The 23233-nt window shown below is 47.8% G+C and overlaps 1 pseudogene across 1 annotated transcript in view; it reads left to right on the top strand.

The window, feature by feature from the left end:
* The window catches only part of LOC311339051 (membrane-associated guanylate kinase, WW and PDZ domain-containing protein 3-like), a 133465-nt pseudogene extending 111759 nt beyond the window's left edge, over positions 1 to 21706 (top strand). Inside the window, exons 9-21 of the transcript in view lie at positions 1122 to 1313; positions 2903 to 3697; positions 6823 to 6854; positions 8335 to 8503; positions 8998 to 9092; positions 9763 to 9970; positions 10643 to 10825; positions 11764 to 11949; positions 12460 to 12556; positions 12962 to 13067; positions 13763 to 13900; positions 19558 to 19696; positions 20508 to 21706. The product of the transcript in view is annotated as a membrane-associated guanylate kinase, WW and PDZ domain-containing protein 3-like (transcript). The remainder of the gene's footprint in view (positions 1 to 1121; positions 1314 to 2902; positions 3698 to 6822; positions 6855 to 8334; positions 8504 to 8997; positions 9093 to 9762; positions 9971 to 10642; positions 10826 to 11763; positions 11950 to 12459; positions 12557 to 12961; positions 13068 to 13762; positions 13901 to 19557; positions 19697 to 20507) is intronic.
* Positions 21707 to 23233: the final 1527 nt, after the last annotated feature.

Here is a 23233-nt window from a genome sequence, read left to right as displayed (position 1 = left end):
TCCCTTCCAGACACTCAGCGCCCTGTCACATCCTCTCCACAAAGCGCCTCCGTCATTCACACGTTTTTTTCTCTAACCGACCACTTGAAGTTTATACGCTCTCGAGTTTTAAGTTATCACCCGTCCCGGGACGGATGATAACTGGTGGTGCTAGCCGTCTAGCGAGGGGGCTTAGGGAATGCCAGCAATCCAGAGTGCTGATAATGCAGTAATGCCCGATAGTGAATCAGACCAATTTAACACTGTGTGACCCCAACAGAGGCTTTCTCCGCTTGGATATTACAGCTCCCTGCTCCACCATACTGATGCGGCTCCTGACCTTACCCTGCTCTCTACTTACGTTTGGAAACCAAAACAACAAACGCTGCTGATGGAGAGGGAAGAAAGGACTGAGATTAATCTCCTGCAAACGTAGCCGTGCGTCTTCATCATGACCCTGATCCATCGCATTGTAACAAGAGTAGCAACTTGATAACGCTAAACAAATGCTAACCATGTGCTGAATCTGATCTCCTATCGTTGTGTCTCCATGTCTTCTGGTTCTTCTTCAACATCACAGTACTCCATTCATGTGTTTATTCAGTGCAGGCATGCTAATTAATTAGCAACGCCTCATTACGATTATGAATCCAGAGCCCATTATGATCAGAAATGACAGATAAAGTGAACTTTAAAGAGCAGCGCGGTTTCACAGGCGCAGCGCAAGCATGCGTTGGCTAATCAGGGATGCTGGGGGATTGATTGCTTAAGCACTGCTTGGAGATGGTAGTTATGGGTGCTGGGGTGCTGGGGGGTGGGGGGAGCGGCGGTGATGGGTCCCGCTGCACATCCTCTGTCACATGTGCTCGTTTATCTGCATCTCTTTCATACGCAAGCACAACCACACAACCACACAACCACACAACCACACAACCACACGAATGCGCGTTTCATACACAAAACACAGGCACTCTCACACAAATAGAAGCATACAAGGCCAATGCACGCACACACACACACACACACACACACACACACACACATACACACACCCTCCCACCCGAGCCACATCCCCAGCATAAAAAACACAACACAACCACATCACCGTCCATCACATAACCACCTCCTCTCCTCGGCCCCAGGTAAGGGCGGGGCGTCCCGCTTCACGCCGGACCCCGGGCAGCTGGCAGGGGAGCTGTACCACACGGCCCTCAGGAAGAGCCCCCACGGCTTCGGCTTCACCATCATCGGAGGGGATCGCACCGACGAGTTCCTGCAGGTGAAGAACGTCCTGAAGGACGGCCCCGCCGCCCAGGACAACAAGATGGCCTCGGGTGAGACACACACACACACACACACACACACACACACACACACACGTGCACGCTAGCATAAACACACACAGACACTTCACACATACACTCACGATACACAAAACGTAAACTTTTTGGGGGTGGCACACACACACACACACACACACACACACACACACACAGACAAACTTCTGGTGAAGCATGTCTGGTGATCACAAACGATGGGACTTTTGAAGGACACACACACACACACACACACACACACACACACACAACCACATCTGTCTCTGGAGAAATAGTTTCCATCAACAATTTCATCATGGAAACGAGAACAACAAAACACTTCACCAAACATTTGAACGCTTGCTTGATGGGGTTTGTGACTTTTTCGAGAAGGAGTTCATGCGTTGTGGGGAGGCGGGAACACCTTTGCCGAATATGATCTGACCGTAGCGAAATTGAACAGTTGCGCTGTCGGTGTCTTCCCAGACATTTCTGAAACCCAGCTTTAGTGCTCTGGCATTCATGGGCCTCTCAGATATATAAAGATACATATCAGCAAGGTGTGTTCTAAACAACATGTGTGTGTGTGCGCGTGTATTATGTGCGTGTGTGCGTATGTGTGTGTGTGTGTGTGTGTGCGTTTGTGTGCGTGAGTGTGCTTGGACAAAGCAGTCTTCGTAAGCGTACAGTGGTTGACTTATGGGGGAAGACGTTGTTTCTATGGAAACCACTTGCATCTCTGACGTAGGTAGGGGAACGGAAATATCCTGTTGGTTCTCGTCAGGCTTGGAGGGGAGCCTTTTTATATCCCCATGGACAGAAACAGGGCCGGGACCAGAGACCTGTGTAGCCGGGCTCTGTGTGGAGGTGGACTGGTCCATGTGGAGCATGAGAGGACGTAGCAGCTGGGAGTCCGCCTCTACTCTATCTCTCGTTCAGATCTCTGACCCAGGCCTGCTGTTTGTTGACGCCTTGCAGAGCGAGAAGAGAAGGGGGCAGAGAGAGAGAGAGAGAGAGGGGGAGAGAGAGAGAGAGAGCAAGAGAGAGAGAGAGAGAGAGAGAGAGAGAGAGAGAGAGAGAGAGAGAGAAAGGCATTTGCTGATAAACATCCAACACAACCTTTTTATGCCGCCCACTCTCTTGCACATTCTCTCTCTAGCTTGCTCTCCCTTGTGATCTCTCGCTCTACCTCCCTCTCTCTCTAAAGCTGTTTCCCCTGTATTGTGTGTCTCCCTCTATGGCTGTCTCTCATTTCTTCTTGTCTCCTTGTTTGTCTGTCAAAGACAGGAAGGAACAGATAAATCCAAATTCTCTCTCTCTCTCTCTATATATATATATATATATATATATATATATAAAGAAACAAAAGAAACAAATCGATATGTATATATTGTATATAGGCCATGTATTGCCATTTGGCTGACACTTTTATCCAAGGAGTAGTATATAGTGAGTGGAAAAATACCTGCCATGTGGGGGTAGGGGAATCGAAACCCCTAACCAGGTTGTAACCCCGTGCTCTACCAGATGAGCTAGACGGCACAACCAAAACAGGATCAATGTAAAAAATAATAATAATAATAAAAAGTCTCCCGTCCCCCGGCCAGGCGACGTCATCGTGGAGATCAACGGCACCTGCGTGCTGGGGAAGACCCACCCCGAGGTGGTGGCCATGTTCCAGTCCATCCCCGTCAACCAGTACGTGGACATGGTGCTCTGCCACGGCTACCAGCTGCCCCCCGACGTGGACCTGGACGGCGACGACCCCCCGCCCCCTCCGCCGCCTCCCCCCGCCGCCCCGCTCCAGGCCTCCTCCTCCTCCTCCTCCCCCTCCGCCCCCACCGGCGCCCCCAGCCAGCAGACCCCGCCCGCGATGCGCGCAGCGGCGGCGGCGGCGGCGGGGGAGGTGATGACGGCCGTGCCCCTCATCAACGGCCAGCCGCTGCTGGTGAAGGGAGACGTGCTGCACAGCTCCACCCAGGAGCTGCACTACGTCACCACGGACGCCAGCGGGCGGCCCGTGGTGGCGGCCGTGCCCAACGGGCGCCAGGGCGGGGACTCTGGGGGCGGAGGAGGAGGAGGAGGAGGAGGAGGAGGAGGAGGAGGAGGAGGAGGAGGGGGCGGCGGCGGCGGCGTGGTGGGGAGCCTGCTGCAGCCCGAGCTGGTGAGCGTGCCGCTGGTGAAGGGGCCCGGCGGCTTCGGCTTCGCCATCGCCGACTGCCCGCTGGGCCAGAAGGTGAAGATGATCCTCGACGGCCAGTGGTGCCGCGGCTTGCTCAAGGGCGACGTCATCAAGGAGATCAACCGGCAGAACGTGCAGACGCTGAGCCACGCCCAGGTGGTGGACATCCTGAAGGAGCTGCCGGTGGGCAGCGAGGTCAACGTGCTGGTGCTCCGGGGAGGTGAGGGGGAACACGTCTGTCTGTCTCTCTGTCTGTCTGTCCGTCCGTCCATGTTTCTGTCTATCCATCTAAATGTCTGTCGGTCTGTCTGTCTGTCTGGCTGTATTCTACCTAGCTGTTTCTCTGTCTGTCTGTCTGTCTGCCTCTCTTTCTGTCCGTCCGTGTTTGTGTCTTTCCATATGTCTGTCTAACTGTCTGTCGGTACGGCTGCCTTCAGCCTAGCTGTCTGTCTGTCCATCTGTTTGTGTTTATGTTTAATTTGCTGACATCTGTCTATTTAACTGTCATCCCAACTATCCATTTATCTAATTGTCTGTCTGTCTGTCTGCTAGCAGCATGCCAGCCGTCTGTCTGTCAGCCAGCCTTCAATTTGTTCCGTATGTGTCTGTGTGTCTGTCTGTCTGCCAGTCGGCCTACATCTCAGTTGTTCTCATTAATGTGACGACTTGCATCTTCAACGGTGCCAACGGATGCCTTCGTCAATGTGCTGATTTTGATAGGAGAGGGAGCGCGTGTGTGTGTGTGTGTGTGTGTTTGTGTGTGTGCGTGCGTGTGCGTGCGTTGGTGTGTGTGGGGATGGATATTCCTGTCCCTCTCATCTAGAAGCCTGGCTGATGTCTGCACTACACAAAGGACTGCAGCCTTCTCCGAGCAAGCATCTACCTTCACCTCCTCATCAGCCACAGTCATAACTTACACACACACACACACATGCACACTTTCTCACATGCACATGCTCTCACACACATGCACACTTTCTCACATGCACACACTCTTACATGCACACGCTCTCACACAAATGCACACTCTCTCGCATGCACACGCTCACACACACATGCACACTCTCTCGCATGCACACGCTCACACACACATGCACACTCTCTCACATGCACACGCTCTTACATGCACACGCTCTCACACAAACATACACACACACACACACACACTTACCCACTCAGTCACTCACCCACTAATTTGTGTATGCAAACTTTCACTCTCACTATAATATACAATTAACTCACACACAGACACACACACACACACACACAATCTACGACTCTAGACCTTGAACACATTCAAATTCACTTCATTACCATATACACAGATCCAAACACTTAAAATGCCATACCAGAATAAACCATAAATGCATAGACACAACCTACTCACACTTTGGTGTGTTCCCAACACACCCTCTCTCCCTCCATTGTGCTTCAACTCAGCCTGCCACTGTTTGCAGGGGCTCTAATTGAGGCGTGCTGCAGTGTGTTGCAAGCCTGAGAGGGCGAGTTACATAAGCACCGGGATCTGCCTGTTTCCCAGAGAGAGAGAGAGAGAAAGAGAGAGAGAGAGAGAGAGAGAGAGAGAGAGAGAGAGAGAGAGAGAGAGAGATGGAGGGAGAGAGAGAGAGAGAGAGAGAAGAGAGAGAGAGAGAGAGAGAGAGAGAGAGAGAGAGATGGAGAGAGAGAGAGAGCCCTGGAGTGTCTGTGTGTGTGTGTGTGTGTGTGTGTGTGTGTCGGGGGGGGTAGATAGTTGAAGTGTGTGGGTTGGGTGGGAGTCGATGTGCAAGTCGATGAAATCCGGATAGTCTTTGATCATTGGCGGCGTGCAGGCGAAGAGTTATTCCTGCTCCGTTCTGAATCCATCGGCTTCTTTTTGAAGAACCGTGGTTAATCACGTTGCGGTTCTCTCCTCTCCTTGCGATGTGAAGGTCCCTAGAGGGGGTCGGGCGTGCGGGGGGGGGGGGGGGGGGGGGGGCAGGGCCTCTGTTTTTAGCACCACACCCTCCTCCTCCATCACATACACCCACCCCTCTCCCCATACGTCTGTTCTGCTCCACCGACACACCCGTCTGATCCCCATTGTCACCACCCGGAGCGGCCTTGAACCATGAGGCTGAGGCTCTCCTGATTGGGCTACGCCCCATTAGAGATACAGATGGACCGGAAGGGAACACCTGCAATACGTTTGTGTGTGTGTGTGTGTGTGTTTGTTCCCCCTGGATTAAGAATATCAACCAGTCCCCCCTCCCTCACACCTATACACACACACACACACACACACACGCTTAAAGACTTAAGTAAGACTTAATAAGTAAGTAAGTAGTAAGTAAGTGATGCATTGGAAAGGCGGTCAGGAAAGTGACCTCTGGGGCCCACCTAGGGCTTTGTGGGGCCCGTCTGGGGCCCTCTGTATATGAGAGGTCTTGGATCCGTCTATCCAGGAGGTCTGGAGGGTATTGTCGAGGATTTGGGTCATTCCAGTCGTAGTCCCATATGGGAAGAAGGAAGCATAGCAGCCAGCGGGCGGCGGTGAGCGCAGGCTAGCCCAGTGGTTTGGGTGTTTGACACCAAGCCGAAGGGTTCTGGGTTCGAAGCCCCTGATGTCTGAGCTGCGGTCTTACCTGCGGCTAAAAGACATGTGCATAAAAGCGACCGCATGCCGCTTTGGATAAAAGCAACTGCTCTACGACTGAATCGTACACACCCCTCCATGACCCTCTTCTTCATGCTCATTGCCGGGCTTAGAGTCCGTGCCCAGAACCCCTCTGAGACCCGCAGACTCCAGCTTGTGGATCCGGTGGATGCATGGGGGTGAGGGGAGGGGAGGGGAGGGGGGGGGGGGGGGTGCTTTGAGAGCTGTATTGTAGAAAGCATTCAGTATGTGGGGTATAACATGTGTGGGTGTACACCGTAGAGTGAGCACAGAGAGTGGGGGGGGGGGGGGGGGGGGAGGAAGAGGGAATTATCGGTCACTGATTACACGCATGAGTGTCTTGCTCTCGTTTTGCCCGCCCGCTCGCTTTCGCTAGGCTGGGCTTCTCCTATGCAGACCGAGGTTTCCCCCCCCCCCCCCAGCACATGTAGATAGCTGCAATTCATATTTAATCACATGCTCATGTATGTTCCCTTTAATTGTGCTTTCTATAGCCGTCTGAACCGGATCTCACTCACTCACTCAACCATCGCCTGAGTAAATAAATATCAGCTTGTTCAAATTGACTGTTTCTGCTAGGGTGAAACACTGCCATCTGGTGGCGGCTTGTGGACCAGCAATAACACTGGTGGTTTTCTTTAATGGTTCATTTCGTGGCTGATTTTCTCTTTTCTTTACCTGTCTCCCCGTAGGTCAAACGTCTCCTGTGAAGAGCCTGAAGCCTGTGAGTTAATCCCTCCACTCTACTCTCTCTTTTCACATTTTCCCGATCACCCCCCTCCACCCCATCCCGGAGCGTTCCTCCTTCATTAAATTTCTAAAGCCTTTTCACTGTGGGTCCTTCCATTGAAGCGAATTAAGTGATAGCAACACATTTGAATATTGATTAGTTTACTGGGCTCCTCCTTTTGTTTGCGCTGAAAAATGCTGTTAATTACTTCTTTTCGGCGCCTGTGGTCCGGGGGCCGTTGTCGGGGGATTGCCGCGGTATGGAGCGCGGTGGAGCCCTCTTTAGATATGCTGGCGGTTTAATACAACCGTTTTAGATAAAGGAGCTGCCCTTTTCTTTCACAATAGGCCTGTCACGGCCATTGGGAAATCCATTGTTTTTCATTTGGATTTGTGAATCACATTCAAAACTGATCGCACGGCTATCCAATCACCAAGGAGCAAAGTAGTGTGAAAACCATCCGTATACACACACACACACACACACACACACACACACACACACACACACACACACACACACACACACACACACACACACACACACAGACAATACGCGATGATATGGCCTTTATGAGGTTTCTCTTGCTCTGTCGCTGTTCAACTTGGCTGGGATAATGGGATTTTAAGGCAATGTTGATTTAGTTATGCTACATGACCCCTACCCAAAATGTTTTTCTTTTGTCAATTTAGCAGAACAAACGTAGGAAAAAACGTTTTTTACTTGAGATGCTTGGATGGGCTGGATTCCAAAAGTCTGTAGCGATTCTGCTAAATCTCCAGATGTTTTCCCCGATCTCAAATGGATCTCAATTGTAACCCACTGTTCCAATTGGCCGCTGCTCAACAAGAAGCTGAATAGGCCGATAAATCATCTCATGGACCAAGGATACATCAGTGTATCCTAACTGTGTGTTCACACCGCACAGCAAAGTGAACGTAGAGACGCGTATCGGGCGAAATTTGTCGCAGCACAAACTAACAGGAAGTCTGAAGGTTGTTATTTGTCCGATCATTGACATTGCCTTTAACGACACAGAAGCAGCTCAGCTGTGCTCATTATCACACCAGCTCCAAGCTTGTGTACACCCAAGGCTCAGCATGAACGTCAAGATAACATTTTGGAATCCATGCTAGTTAGCACACGCTGAGGCTACGCTGTCTTAAAGGTGACATTATTATACCACCAGGTGTGAGTGTGATTGCAAGCCGTTTTGAAAATATGCCTCTTCTGACATCACAAGTGGGCGGGTCCACCTAGATGTATGACTGATAGATGAGCAACGTTTGCTACAGTGCACTGGGTAGGCTCTGGTAGACTGATCTATCCAGCACACATCTAGGTGGACACGCCCACTTTTGATGTCAGAAGAGGCAGATTTTCAAAACGGCTTTTAATGTGCTGATCACACTCACACCTTGTGATATAATATGCAACCTTTTAACCCGACGTTGTTGCTCCCACCGCTCCCCAGAGGGCGGACATGACGGCCAGCACGGAGACTCTGGACAGCCTGGTGGACGCGGCGGGGCCCCAGGCTCTGGCCTACCACTCCAGCTCCAACACGCTGAGGGCAGACGAGTCCCCCAAGAGGGACGCCACCGAGATGTACCTCAAGTCCAAGGCCCTGCTGGACAGCAAGCGTGAGTTGATTGGATCGGATTATGTTAGAATATAATACATTGATTAGGTTCAATCGGTTTGGTTGGTTTGGACTGGGCTATCGGAGGTTCTGATTTTTGGGATGTTAGTTATCCGCAGTAAAAAATATATTTTGTCGCATATGGAAATATATTTAGTTGTTTATATGTTTATATATGTGACTGTCATCATAATAAATCCATATAGAGTGTATGTATGTAAATAACCTAAACAGCAGTATTCCAGTATTGTCATAAATATTTGGCCTGTTAAGCCCTTTGAGACTGTAATGGTGATTAAGGGCTATACAAATAAAATTGAATTGAATAGAATTATTCCCTTTGGAAATGTCTTGAAAAATGTTACGTTACATAGAAAATGACATCAAGAGGCGGGCATCTTACTCCTTCAGAATGCTTTCCCAGTTTCCTCCTGATTCCCGTGAATCTCCCTCCCGGTCCGCAGTGACAGCCAGGTCTGTTGTTCTCCCCCACAGAGCCGCACACGCAGGACATCGACGTGTTCCTCAAGAGAGACATCGAGACGGGCTTCGGCTTCCGGGTGCTGGGGGGAGAGGCTCCAGAACAGCCAGTAAGAACCGACACTTTGTCTGGAATGTTCTCCACGACGAACACTCACATCACGGGGTTGCCATGACTACATGGACCTCGGATCCGAGGCGGAGTGTTGTTAATATTACATTGAGTGTGGAACAAAACTGGAAATGAATAAGTTAGAGTACGGCAGAAGGTATGAGTGCTGACATTAAGATTTAAAATGCATGTGACCGCTAGATAGCATTATGGGATTGTGTTACAGAGAGCAACACAACCGATTAATCGGTGTGTTTTGAAGATTTGTTGTTGGTTGTTGGTACCATTTTAGAAGATGCTTTAAAAGAATTACAGTGAATTTCAGATACATGATGTGAGTATGTAGCAGGTGGGTTAGGGTGTCTGGCTCACAGCATACAGGTAGGCTGTGGACACTGGGGATCGAACCCAGTACCCTCCGGCTAGGAGAGTCTGGTCAGTGCTCTCCTATCCTAGCTAGCCATTCATCAACACTCTTCCTATTATCTCTGTGAACCCGGAATATCAAACTATAATATGATGTGTCGTACTGTGAATCCATTCAATGTCTCCCCCAGTACTGATCCTATCCTCCTGTGTGTGTGTGTGCGTGTGTGCGCGCGTGTGTGTGTGTGTGTGTGTCTGCGTGCCTGCGTGTGTGCGTGCGTGCGTGCGTGCGTGCGTCTCAGAACGTGTTCCCCCAGGTGTACATTGGGGCCATCGTGGCCAACGGCGCGGCGGAGAAGGACGGCCGCCTGAGAGCCGGCGACGAGCTGATCGGCATCGACGGCGTGATCGTCAAGGGCCGGTCGCACAAGCAGGTCCTGGACCTGATGACCAACGCCGCGCGCAACGGCCAGGTCATGCTGACCGTCCGGAGGAAGGTCATCTACAGAGGTGGGTCTGGAGGGCAGGCCGGCCGGCCGGCAGTCCGGGTCCTTCTTAAGAAAGATGTGTTTTGGAAATCTTAAAACCGCCTTTTGAGTCTTCTGAAGGATTCCGCGCGGTTCTCCTTGGATTATTGAGCCCTGCTGTGAAAAGAGTCTGTTTAATATTCAGGGCATGGTGTTTTGCATTGTTCGTATGAATCATGAAGAAGATAGTGTATTAGAGATTTGGGTTTTTTTTATGTGTTTTTTAATCCTCGTTCTTAATCGTACCTACTTTATATCACCTTCTTATCTTATCTTAACCGTACCTTAATTTATCTTACTGGACCCACCTGATTTCACCTCACCTAACGTTACCTATCCTACCGTAACCCTTCCTTACCTCACCTGACCTACCTTATCTTACTTAATGTACCTTTACTTACCTCATCTCACTTTACCTAACCAACTTACCCCATGTTATCTTTCCAAATCCACTCCCATACTATACTACCACTTAACTTAACCTCCATACCTACCCTCGCCGCGCCTTACCACACCGTTGGTTCACCTGTCTCACCGGGGTCCTCCCCAGACCCCCCCGTTGGGAGGAGTTCCTGAGCACCTGACCTGACCTCTCCTTACCCTACCCTATCTCCCCTCCTTCTCCCCACCTCACCTGCTGTGCTCTCTCCCCCAGACCCCACAGAGGAGGAGGTCCTGAGCATGGCTCCAGGGCTGGTGAACGGCTCCCCCAGGCTGCCCCGCATCCCCCTGCCCAGCGCCCTGGACCACCAGTCCTTCGACATCACCCTCCACCGCAAGGACACCGAGGGATTCGGCTTCGTCATCCTGACATCTAAGAGCAAACCGCCCTACGGAGGTACCGCGCCCCGCCACATGTCCGCCACGCCCCCCCCCCCCCCCCTCGCGCCTGTGGTGGTGGTTGGTTCTTATGTTGCGTTCCAGGCAACTTGTTACCCATGTTTTCACAATCTTCTACCAGATCGATCGTACTCCCAGTTACAGCTCGGAACTTATGGGCTAAAAAGTGTCTCTGGAACGCAGCATAATGCCGCGTTCCAAGGTGGAACGCACCATTCATTTGTATTGCTGGTTATAATTATGAGTAGGGAGTGTAAGGCATGAGGTTTATTTGTATAGAAACCTTCAAACACTAAGACTATTCAGCCTTTGTGTGCTTTGCTGAGGCAGGAATCAAAGTTTAAACGCATTTCAAAGGCAATCAGTTGAAAGAGAGACTAAAAGAAAAGGCGGAAATAATGGAAGTCACAGAAGAAGAAATAGTGTTTTTTTTCCTTTGGATGTTTTGATTCATCCAGACCCTTTTAACCAATCTTGATGTTTTACCTCAATGTACTAAAGACAAAGAACGCCAAGGCTCCATCACTCAGCCTGACATTCAATTCACTACAAGATAACTAAAATGTTTCCAACCCTAACACAATCTCACAATGATGAAAACAAAATGCAGACCCTGGAAGAGAGGGCCTTGAGTTGAGTTATTGGATGAGATCAAACAGCATCCTGATATGTCATCATCAAGGACCCCACAATAACGTCACAGACGTATATTTCCATTGTGGTCCGTGTTCTTAAAAATGGCAGAGATGTCATGGCACATGTGGGAGAGGCAGCATCCAATTTGAAAAATAAGAAAAGACATACTAGTAACACTCGTTGATAAAAACCTCATTTTCTTCCTCCTCCTCAACCCATCCTTCTCATCCTCCTCTCCTCCTTCCTACCCTCCTCCTCCTCACCCCATCCTCCTCTCTTCCTCATCCTCCTCCTCCTAAGTGATCCCCCATAAGATTGGCCGTATCATCGAGGGCAGCCCCACAGATCGCTGTGGCCTGCTGAACGTGGGCGACCGCATCTCGGCGGTGAACGGGCGCTCCATCATAGAGCTGTCCCACAACGACATCGTCCAGATCATCAAGGACGCCGGCAGCGTGGTCACCCTCACCGTGGTGCCCGAGGACGGTGCGTAGAGATTAGCCCCCCCAGACCTGTTGTTGGTCTGGGGCCGGTGATGTCTGGATGGTGTGCCGTTAGCTCGTAGCTCTTAGGTAGCCTCTTCTTAGCGGATGACTTGCTATCTGTTTCATAGTAGATTGTTTATGGGTAACGATATTGATGTATTTACTGTACTATACACAGCACATCAAATAGATATAGATAAAGATGTATGTGTCATTTTTAACAATTGTAACAATATCAATTATAGATAAGACAAGAAATAGAAAGATGAGGAGTAAATAATGAATAGCTGTTAACAAAGTGATGCCCTGTGGAGCCGAGCTGTCACTCTGTTTGCCTCTGTTGATTGAGCGATTCATATCAACTGTTCATACAACAATTTGCGTTATAATCACAGTTAGGATCTACAATTATACATTCTTCTGTATGCAAATTGATACTCCGTTTTTTTTTTGCCATTGTTATGGTACGACTTATTCACTAGTCGGATGTGTGTGTGATTATGTGTTGTAGAATACAAGGGCCCTCCATCTGGGGCCAGTTCAGCCAAGCAGAGCCCTGCCCTCCAGCACCGAGTCCTGGGTCCAAGGTCAGCACATGTTCAGGGTTAATGAGGGAAGGCCCTTAGTAAAAGTCACATGACATACGCTCAATTATGGCTAATTATTATGAACAGAGTTTAATGTTCAGATTCAAAGCACACTTTGGTGTGAACTCCAGATATGAACGCATGAAATTGTGTCCGCATATATTTATATATGTACATTTATCAGAATTATTTCATTTCTGCTATTTCACTTTCAACATGAAATTAGCCATCTGGAAAGATCATTTGATTATAAAATAATAAAAAATATATAATATGATTAATGCAATTTAATAACATGGCAAATAATTATTCAGTCAAAATCTTAGGCCTTTTTAAGCTCTTTTTTTAACAACTCATATTTTACCTACAGCAGCTTAACAGGTAATCTGGGTCATGGATGTAACACCGCTCTGCTGTCGGTTTCAGTTACAATCTGGATTTGGAGGAGAAGAGAGATACGCTGAGCTGGTCGGACTACAACTCTCTCCCTCGTGCCGAGCAGGGAACTCTGTGTGTGACCGGACCCAACCAGGTGTGAATTCTGCTGAAGTGTGTGTACACAGTGTGTATACACACCCATACGGATATGGGTACTCTGCAGTGGTGAAGGCCTACCCATACATATCTGTTACGGTGTTACAGGTCGTTGTTGGGTTTGTTAGGTCTGGTTCATTAGAACACTGGATTTATCTGTTCAAGGGTTATGTAACAAATAAGAAATAAGATAGATATGTAAGTAAAAATTAACAAACACAAAAGTACAGCAGGGCAATACAAAGCATGGAAAATGTGTAAATATAGACAAAGTGGACCAAAATACACAGAAAACTAAAAAATATACATAAAATATGCAAAGCTATAACGTTGAGATATGGCACACTTAAATTTAAGTATGAGAATGCAAAATGGGTGATGCACGGTCTGTGTTTTTCGCCCCTATGTGAGCGTATAGGAGATATATACAGTAAATATTTACTCTGTGTGTCACATCACACACATCTCATACACATCACACTCACATCACACTCTCTCACCCCTTCCTCACACACACACACACACACACACACACACACACACACACACACACACACACACACACACACACACACACACACACACACACACACACACACACACACACACACACACACACACACACACACTTACTTCAAAAAAACATCACACATGCTTCACACATGACACATGCTGATCCTTGGTTCCGCCCAGGGCTGTCTCACTGTGGAGCTGGAACGTGGCGCACGTGGCTTTGGGTTCAGCCTCCGCGGGGGAACCGAGTACATGATGGGCCTGTACATCCTCAGGCTGGCCGAGGACGGACCCGCTCTGCTGGACGGCAGGATCCACGTGAGTCCCTGTTTCATGGATGAGACACTTTCACTTTCACTTCGAGGGGAGGCAGGCAGGGGCTTGTGTGCTTAATGTGTTCATTTTTCTTTTCTTTATCTGTAACTTATTTTGGCAACTAAAAAGAAAGGAACCTGTAGGATGACTTCAAGCGTGTAGACTAAATAGTTTAATTAGGTGCCAAGCACAAAGTGCGAGGCAACCTATTGTAATCGTTAGTTTTATTATTATTATTCCGCCACGTTTGACTTACACAGCCTAAACCGCTCGCACGCTTTTTATGAAACTTACTACAGCTGTAGAGGCTGACTCAAGATTAACAGACAGCAAATATTACACTGATTGGCCCAAAGGTGGCGCTATAGCAACTGTCCAAAAATGCAAACTTTGAACACGCATATCTCGTAACCGGTTTGACCTACACTCATGAGTTTGTTCATACATGCATATCCTCATGCTGAACAAATAGGCCTCAAGAACCGATGAGTTCCGGCGAACTGATTTGCCGCCATCTTGAATTTAATTTAAAATATTAAATTCCCTAAGGATCTCAGGTTTTTTGACTTTGACAAAAATCCTTTAGCCCATATCATCTATGGACCATTATCTTCAATCTGACTTTAAGATTAGTCTGTAAATTAAATTTTAAAGCACCCATGAGCCATTGACTTCTAAAAGGGGTGTGGTTTAAACCGTGAAAAGACTTAAATGCTCATATCAACATCAAAATTGACTCCTATGATCTTGACTCCAATACAAAAGTTGTTCAGAATCAAATTCTGAACAAGATAAAGTCAACATATTTTCAAATAGGGTGTGGCATCGAAATGGGCGTGGCCTGTCACTAAAATCGCCACAGTTCATAGACGCAATGTTTGATTTGAGTGGGACCGACTTAGTGGCTGTTGGGGACCAAATTTCCAACTGCTCAAGTAAAATGAAGTCGATTGGCAAAACAACATGGCCGCCATAGGCTAAAAATCATCAAAAATCTTCCAAATTTAACTTAACGCCAAAAGGCAGGGTTAACTTAATCCAATCGTCATCAAACTTTGGATAGTCCAAGGCACATGGGTCAAGATGAAACTGTCCAAATTTTATGTAAATCGGCTTAAAGGTGGCGCTATAGAAACAGTCCAAAGATGCACATTTTAAACAAGCATATCTCGTAAACGTTTTAACTTACAGACATGAAACTTAAGCATATCCTCATGCTGAACAAATATGCCTCAAGAACCTATGACTCACGGTCTTAATTGTCAACTCTTTATGGTCTGCACCACGTTCTTAATGGTTAGGGTTAGAGTTAGGGTTAGGTTAGGGTTAGGGTTAGTCTGTCAGGGTTAAAAATATAAAAAATAGCGTTAAAGTTTTTGTCGTTTTTGGTAGTAACAGGTGTTTTCTACCGCAACTCGGCGATGACGTCACATTGGGGAGACGTGGTGGAAGGTAGCCTCAGCCTAGTACCTAGTAGAACTAGGGCGTCTGGGATGAGGAGGAGGTGGCAAGAACCACAAATAACATGTATGATGGCCCACAACCGTATAATTTCGAACCTGTCAGACGTGAGAGGGCGAATGAGGAATTCCCGAGAACTGATGGCTGTCAAAGCCGATTAAATGCGTGGTCAGAGGAGAATGGGTGAAGAGCTGCTATCATTTAGCAACGCAGCAACGAGTGCTGGAGCTAGTCTATGAACAGCAGTGCACACAATAACAACACTTTTTTTTTTGTACTGTCAGTGAATAGCACCGAGTGAAAGTCAACGTTTTCTTTATATCTAGTGACAGTGATTGTGTTCTTAGTTCAGATACGTACCGGTACTTAGTCAGAAGATCTAGAAATAGAAGGCATAATGCTAGCTATGGGCTAACTTGCCAGTCCCACCTGTGAAATTCCCCCCAAGATAATCCCTAATTAAATCTTCCCCCCGACGTTGTAAACAACGTTGATTAGTTATCCCACTTTTTGATGGTAGCTTACTAGCTCCAGTAACAACATCTTTGCCTAGTGTTTATTTCTTAGCTTTTACCCAGTGTGCGAAATACAGTAGCGTACCGTGGGGTTTAAGTCAGGGCCTTCAGTAACGAACTCCAGCGCCCAACAACCCACAGACATGCCCACAAATATCATATTAGGTGCCGATACAGCCAACAAAGCCATATGTGCATCACACTATGTGCTACTGCATTACATCAACAACAAGACAGATGATCTTCAACAACAACAGCGCACACGCACACCACTGTGCTTTACCACAGCTAGACTTGTGCTTTACCACAGCTAGACTTGTGCTTTACCACAGCTAGACTTGTGCTTTACCACAGCTAGACTTGTGCTTCACCACAGCTAGACTTGTGCCTTACCACAGCTAGACTTGTGCTTTACCACAGCTAGACTTGTGCTTTACCGCAGCTAGACTTGTGCTTTACCACAGCTAGACTTGTGCCTTACCGCAGCTAGACTTAAGCAGCATCACCATCAGATCTTTCATTATGTCACTCCGCAACCAGATTGCACATCACACACATGACACAAAAACAAGATTCCAGAGTTATTGTTATATTGTTCACCGGATGCTTTCGCAACTTCAACTTCAATGGATTCAATTAAGTATAGCGACAATATTACAAGTGTACCGCCTCCAGCCCAGGAGTAGTTGAGAACGGGTTCATTTAACATAGGCCTACTTATTAAGACGCATCACTGAAACACAGCATTACCGTTTAGCCTACTGCCCAAATTCCAGCAATATATTTATGTTTCCAATCATTACAAAAAAATGCTTTATAAACTAAAGTATTAGCCTACAACAACATTATCGCTCCTCCTAGACAGTACAAAGTAACACTCACCCATCACTTTGGATCGGTGGAAATCCATCCTCCGATCCTTTCAGGGAAAAACGTTAAATGACCTCATGCAGTCGGGCGTCCTGTTTTAGTTTAATGAGCAGCTCCTTCTCGGTGGCAACAGACGCCAGAGAGTCGGGTCTGTCCGGTTGCATTCCGCGACTCCACGAGTACGTTTTAATGCGCTTGAGAGTTAAGAAAGATCGCTTGAAATTAACTCTTCAAACGATCGCCTTGAAAAAGGCAAACGAAGGAGATCAGAAACAGGATCGCTAGGTGGTGTGAAGGCGGTGGCCATAGTGGTTCATATCAACTCTCTCTCACTACCCGCCAACGTTTCAAACTTCCCTGATGACATCACCGGGGGCCAGCGTCTGCATATTGCTGGGCCCTGGGGGCGTTCTATCACTACACATCAACATTTGATTGGCTGATGACACACGTCAATCAAATTTATTATCCAATGGGAGGTGGTAGCTTCAGCAGAAGGCTAGCAGTACTTCTAGTGCTGGCCCCGCTGGTCCGTGTAGCTGTGATGCGTTATTCAGCTGAGCTCAGCCGTACAAAAAGAACCGTTTTCCTTCTGGAATTATATTGTAATGTACTGAAAGAAATATGGAATTAAGATGCGTTCAGACACACATTAATGTAATAAAATTAAATTAAATATATATTATTTCGATTTTGACAGGGCCAGCAGAGAAGGCCCTGCCGGCCCACCACTGGCGAAATACCCGTCAATATTTGTGGGGTCCCATCTCCCGATTGTTGCTTAATACCGATCTACATTCCTCAATATGCAGTAGACCTATAACGTTACAATATTTCATCGATGCAAGCCAAGACAATCAGTCTATAGCCTACATGACAACGCACACACACACACTTAACAATTTTGATAAACCGATATGCTATAGTATTCGTAAAGCAACACTGACATAGGAGGCTGCATTGGCTAAAGTTGTTTCAAAGCACGTTGTTTTATAACAAGGAGGGCAAAGATGTGCATTACAATGCAAACACGACAATAATTGGCATCAATCTGGCGCATTTCAATCAACTGCAATCAACTGAATAAATGCCAGGTATATAGCCAGACACGCAATCAGTGAACTTGCAAATGAGTGCAGTATGCAGTATGACTGATCGTGTGACATTATTTAACCATCCATCTACAGCAAATACGATCAGACAGACACATCATTGACACACAAAGCACATTCGTCCAACCTGGCGCATTTTCCTAGCCTATCTATCTAGGCTATCTATATATATATCTATGTATTTATCTATTTATCTGTATAATCTGCTGAACACTCTCTTACTAGTCTCTACTCTCAAGGGTCTCGATGGGGCTTCAGTCTGTCGTCTCCCCAACGTGACGTCATGCAATGCATTGTGGGGGAAATGAGAATCAATTGCAAACCGCTAAAATCGTACCTTCTTTTTCGTATTAAATTCTGTTTTGTGATACCCAACAACATGTTTATTACCAACAAGCAAATTACACAAACAAACAAAAAAATTAACCCTGCAACACAGACTTTAAGTGGAATATTGGTTAGTATAAGTTAAGGCAGCAAGTCTGTTTTCCTTCAGCTTTAGTGATAATCTCTCTCGACAGACATCTGCATATGGATGCAGAATCTGTAGGCAACGGGACGAGCTCTTGGTATCGGAAATGCCCTGGTTTTCTTTTATAGTCCGAGTGGTATTTATCAATCACCTTTGGGCGTCGCCTGAAACCAAAAGTATCTGAAACTTGTGAAACGATCCGGTCGTAGACGTCTATCCACTCCAACTCCATTCTTATGTCTCAAGTTGCTAATCGAACTGTAAAAAACAATCAGTCTTGGCCAGGACATCCGTTATCCGGCTACACCAGAGCCCCATAAATACTGCCCGTTGTCCCCTGAGGTCAAGCACGGCCAGACGATAGCCGGTGGTTTCCAGGACGGCTGAAGTAATGACATCATTGGGTTCCAGTCCCCATGATAACCCATTAACCAAAGCTAGACTTATTATCGCCCCTAAGCAACAGTGCTAAAACAACATAAGGGTTAGGATAAGCTACGGCAGCAGGTCGGGGCGCCGACTACATTTCAGCTGGCAGGGATTTACGTCAGCTGTAGTAATGCCATCATGGGTTCAATTCCCTTTGTCCATCCACCACGCATAAGTGGTGTGTGAGTGAGAGCCTGAACCCTCTATCCGGTATCCAGACCCGTTCGGTGGACTGAATGCCTGCGGGCAGGGGCTCCAGCAGGAAGGAGAATCATCTGTAACATTCAGTAGACCCCACCGCCTTGCTTAAGGTTTCACAAGAGGCAGAGAAAGTGTTGGAAATAAAAAGTGTTCGAATAGTTCCAAGTGGAAATCAATTTCAGGGTACAGCCATAATATGATCTACAGACTGTGTGAGCCGGCCCACCAAAGGGTGACGATGGAATGCCAACACACATTAGGGCTTAACGGAATGATGTGTTTGCTCTTCTTATCTCCACTTATTCTGTCGTTTCCAATAACTGTGTGTCCCGGGGGGGATTTCAGGACCACGCACGGCATGAAATTAAGATTATTTGATGTAGCTGTGTGTGTGTGTGTGTGTGTGTGTGTGTGTGTGTGTGTGTGTGTGTGTGTGTGCGTGTGCATGTGTGCGTGTGCGTGTGTCTGTCTGTGTGTCTGTTTATGCGTCAATATGTGCACAGCTATACATATATTTGCACTGTATAAGGGCCGGCGTGTGTGTTAGTGTTAGTGTTAGTTTGTGTGTGTCATCACTGTATCATTGTGTTTCCTCTGCAGGTGGGTGATGAGATTGTGGAGATCAACGGGGAGCCGGCCCGGGGAATCTCCCACACCCGGGCCATCGAGCTGATCCAGGCCGGGGGGAGCAAGGTTGTGCTCCTGCTCAGACCCGGGGCGGGCCTGGCCCAGGACAGCAGTAAGCCCCGTCCAAAACACCCACACAACTTTACTAATCCTAACCCTGATAGTGGGTTGGCACAATTGTTCTGCTGAAGATTAGAAAGAATACTAGGGAATAGAAAACAAAAGTGAAGTTAAAATATTAACAGAGAAATACAGGATAAAGGATAAATAAAGGAATAAATAAATAATCTGAATGTCCAATGTGAATAAAGGGGATTATTTTAGGTACATGACCTTAATGGCCTTTTCTTTCTCAAGAATGCATTCTGGTAGACTGCAGACATTCTGGGTTTGACCCCAGACCCTTTGGGCTGCGAGCCAAACCCCACTAACCACTGCACTAACCATCCCTCCCCTGAGTGAAGCAGTGAAGCAGCAGCAGCAACCAGAGTTCTGAACCTATTAATCCATGTAATTGTTAGCTAATGACGATATGGCTCTGGTCATGTATGATAATGGATGAGTCGTCTTTATGAAGCCGTTTGTCAGCTCTAACCATCTGCTTCCCTTGGGCTTTTCCTCTCCCTCCTTCCTCTGCTTCTTCTTCTTCTCTTGTGGTGATGCAGGCAGCTCGTCCTCCTCTACCGTGTGCTACTACACTAACGAGCACCAACACTAACGGCTTCGCCGCTTGTCTCCCGGCCTCTTCTTCTCTTTTATCTTGGTAAAGCTCTCTCTCCTCGCCTTTCCTCCTTCTTCATCATTTGGCAACGCAGCATTTCTTCGCACTCTACTGTGACGGATATATTGTTTTAAAGTTTAACTTTGAGGTATCGCTGTCGGACAAAACAAAACAAAAAGGTGTTTATTCTGCTTTGTTTTAGGTCAACACGATCGAAAAGTCACCTCACCCACAAGCCTTTCCAGGGAAGTGTTTGTGTCTGACACATCGCCCCTTTCCTCCCCCTTATCCTCCGCCACTTCCATCTCCCCCTCCTCCCCTTTCCCCGCCACACTGAGGGAGTTCCCCGGGCGCAAGACCTCCTCCCCCCAGCAGCAGTCCTCCAAGCAGCCCCCTCGCGCCGACCGGGGCGCGGGCCCAACCGCCGTGAACAGGGAGCAGGCGGGCGGACGGCCAGACCGGCTATCTCCGATGACGACAACCACCACCACCGCCGCCACCACTACTACCACCGCCCCCAACAATGAGCAGTTCAGCTTCTCCAAGAGGATCAGGCCCGCCAAGGACATCACAACCGATCCACGGCTCGGCAACGACCCCAAGAAATTAACGGAGATGATGTTGTCCAAAGCCAAAGACGGTCCTCATGACGCCGCAAAGACGCGTGAGACTAGGACGCAGGAGGCTGACCGGCGCAAGAGGGGTACAATGTCTCGGATTACGCCCACGTCCCCTCTGCCAACAACTGCCCTCGGCAGACATCCTCCTTCTCCTCAAGGTGTACAGGAGGTGGGGACCATGGCACTTTTACAAGCGGAGAGACAACAGAACCACCTCAGGAGGCTTCAGGAGCTATCAGGCAAGGAGAGCTTGGAGCGTGCTGTTAAAACTACCAGCAAGGACAATGGCGACGCTGAGGCCAAGAGGAGCCCAGCGAGACTCGAGGGGAGAAGGGAGGCAAACAGGACTGCCCTGAAGCAAGGCGACGTGAGCAGCAAGAGACCGGCGGGAGAATCCAAACACCGAACACTTCCGAGCACTCGCACGCCGACGGACAACGGGGCGGGATCGGGACGCGACCCAGGGAAGAACGAGACCACAGGGAGAGCAAAACCGAGAGACGACGAAAGGACCCCTCACAAAGAAACCCGGGCGACCCGATCATCTCTGAAGGATCTGAGGAGCAGGGAGGAGTCCTTCGGGTCGCCCACAGCGGAGAGAGAAAGTGAAGGACTGTTTCACAAGAAGGAGAGAGGGAGTAACACCTTTCTTGTGTCCCCCAGTGGAAGTCCTCCAGGGGAGCATCCCAGCCCCAAAGGAGACCTCCACCCTGGTCCTTGGAAGGTTCCCAGCTCTGCCAGAATCCTCTCCCACGCTGAAGTCATGCGCGACCCTTACTAACGGAATATAGAGTCGAGGCACAGACCCGAGGTTTCCTGTGGAATGCTAAAGCACCCTCCAGTCCATCGCAATCCCATTACTTCTCACTTTGTCTTGAGGAGGTGGGGAGTGAGTGCCACCTTTGTCACCTCTCTCATGGTGGGGAGGGAAACGCCCTGTCGCTCTTTGTCGGCTGAAGACCTGCTATGTTTTTTCTCGCTCCAACAAACTTCACAAACACATGCCTCAGCACCTGATTGGTGGAGGGCCTTCTGCATGAGTAGCATGCTGGAGTGGCCCCGCGGAGCTGAGGGGAATGAAAATGTGAATATGTGCCAATTCTGGGTAAATCCGCTCCTGTCATGACTTCTTCTTTGAATACACCACGCCTCACCCATTGCAATGCAAATCTTCCATATGCAAGAAAGAGGGCAAGGGCCCTCTCTCTCACCTCTCCCTCGCTTATGATATCAATAAGTCTGGCTGTTGCCAAGGGTCTTATGTTGCTCTTGGTTGTTTTGGACTCGCTGTGGATTTGTTCTGTGTGTGTGTGTGTTATTTTTATCTTAAAGGGGTAGCGCCACTGCATGCAGTTGGTTTTAGTTTTACGTTGATATCTTTACCGCTCGCCTTCTACACCACATTGGTTACCCCCTCATCGAGATGTTATGAAAAAATATAGAAGATTCACTTGCCTGAGGGACTCCAAACTATGCCCCACGGTGGTGGAATCTTTTCCATATATGTGTTGTTACGAGAGACCAGATACTTGTGGTTCAAGGTTTTGTTTTTACCACTTGTAACAGTACCTAAGCTGTGTGTAATTTATTAAGATTTAGAAAAAAAGAAAAATATTAATATATACGTTCAGCATCGCCAATCCATACCACATGTCAACCGAGAGGAGACAACGGTTCCCCTGAATTTATCCTGCGCTTTCAACATTCTTCCAGTGTGTTTTGGTGGTAGAAATGAGAAGACCGCAGGTCTTCGTCGATTAAGATATTTAGGGACACCTGCTATCCTTACCAAATGTTGCGATCACTCACAGTATGTGTCTCATCGTGGAGTATTATACAGTTTATATATATATATATATATATATATATATTTGACTTTTATCATGTACAGATTCTAGATTATATTGATATCCATTGCACTGCATCTACCCTCGTAGCATTACAGAATGACACAGTCCAACTTCATTGGTGATGGTGAATTTTGCTGCAAATGCTTTAAAAAATATATGTTTTTTTAGAGACTCTTTTTTCCGTGGTTGTGTTAAAAGAAAAAAAGAATCACTGTTCAAGGCCAAAGTAGTAGCCAGTAGAGTTCACAGTGGTCCCTGAATCAATCTCTTTGGCATCTTAATCTTTTGCCTGTTGAGAAAATATATTTTGGGGAGTGTAAATGTGTTCGTATGATAAAGTAACAGGGTATGTTGAGGGCTAAATACACATAAATAAGTTGTTTATATGAGCGTTGGATAAACTAATGCTAGGTGGCTGGTGTGTGCAGAGACTTTACCTTCCATACTATTTAAACCTT

The sequence above is a fragment of the Micromesistius poutassou genome, assembly GCF_964030765.1.
Source record: "Micromesistius poutassou genome assembly, chromosome: 2".
In the NCBI taxonomy this organism is placed as follows: domain Eukaryota; kingdom Metazoa; phylum Chordata; class Actinopteri; order Gadiformes; family Gadidae; genus Micromesistius; species Micromesistius poutassou.
This window is presented reverse-complemented; position numbering and strand designations above follow the sequence as displayed.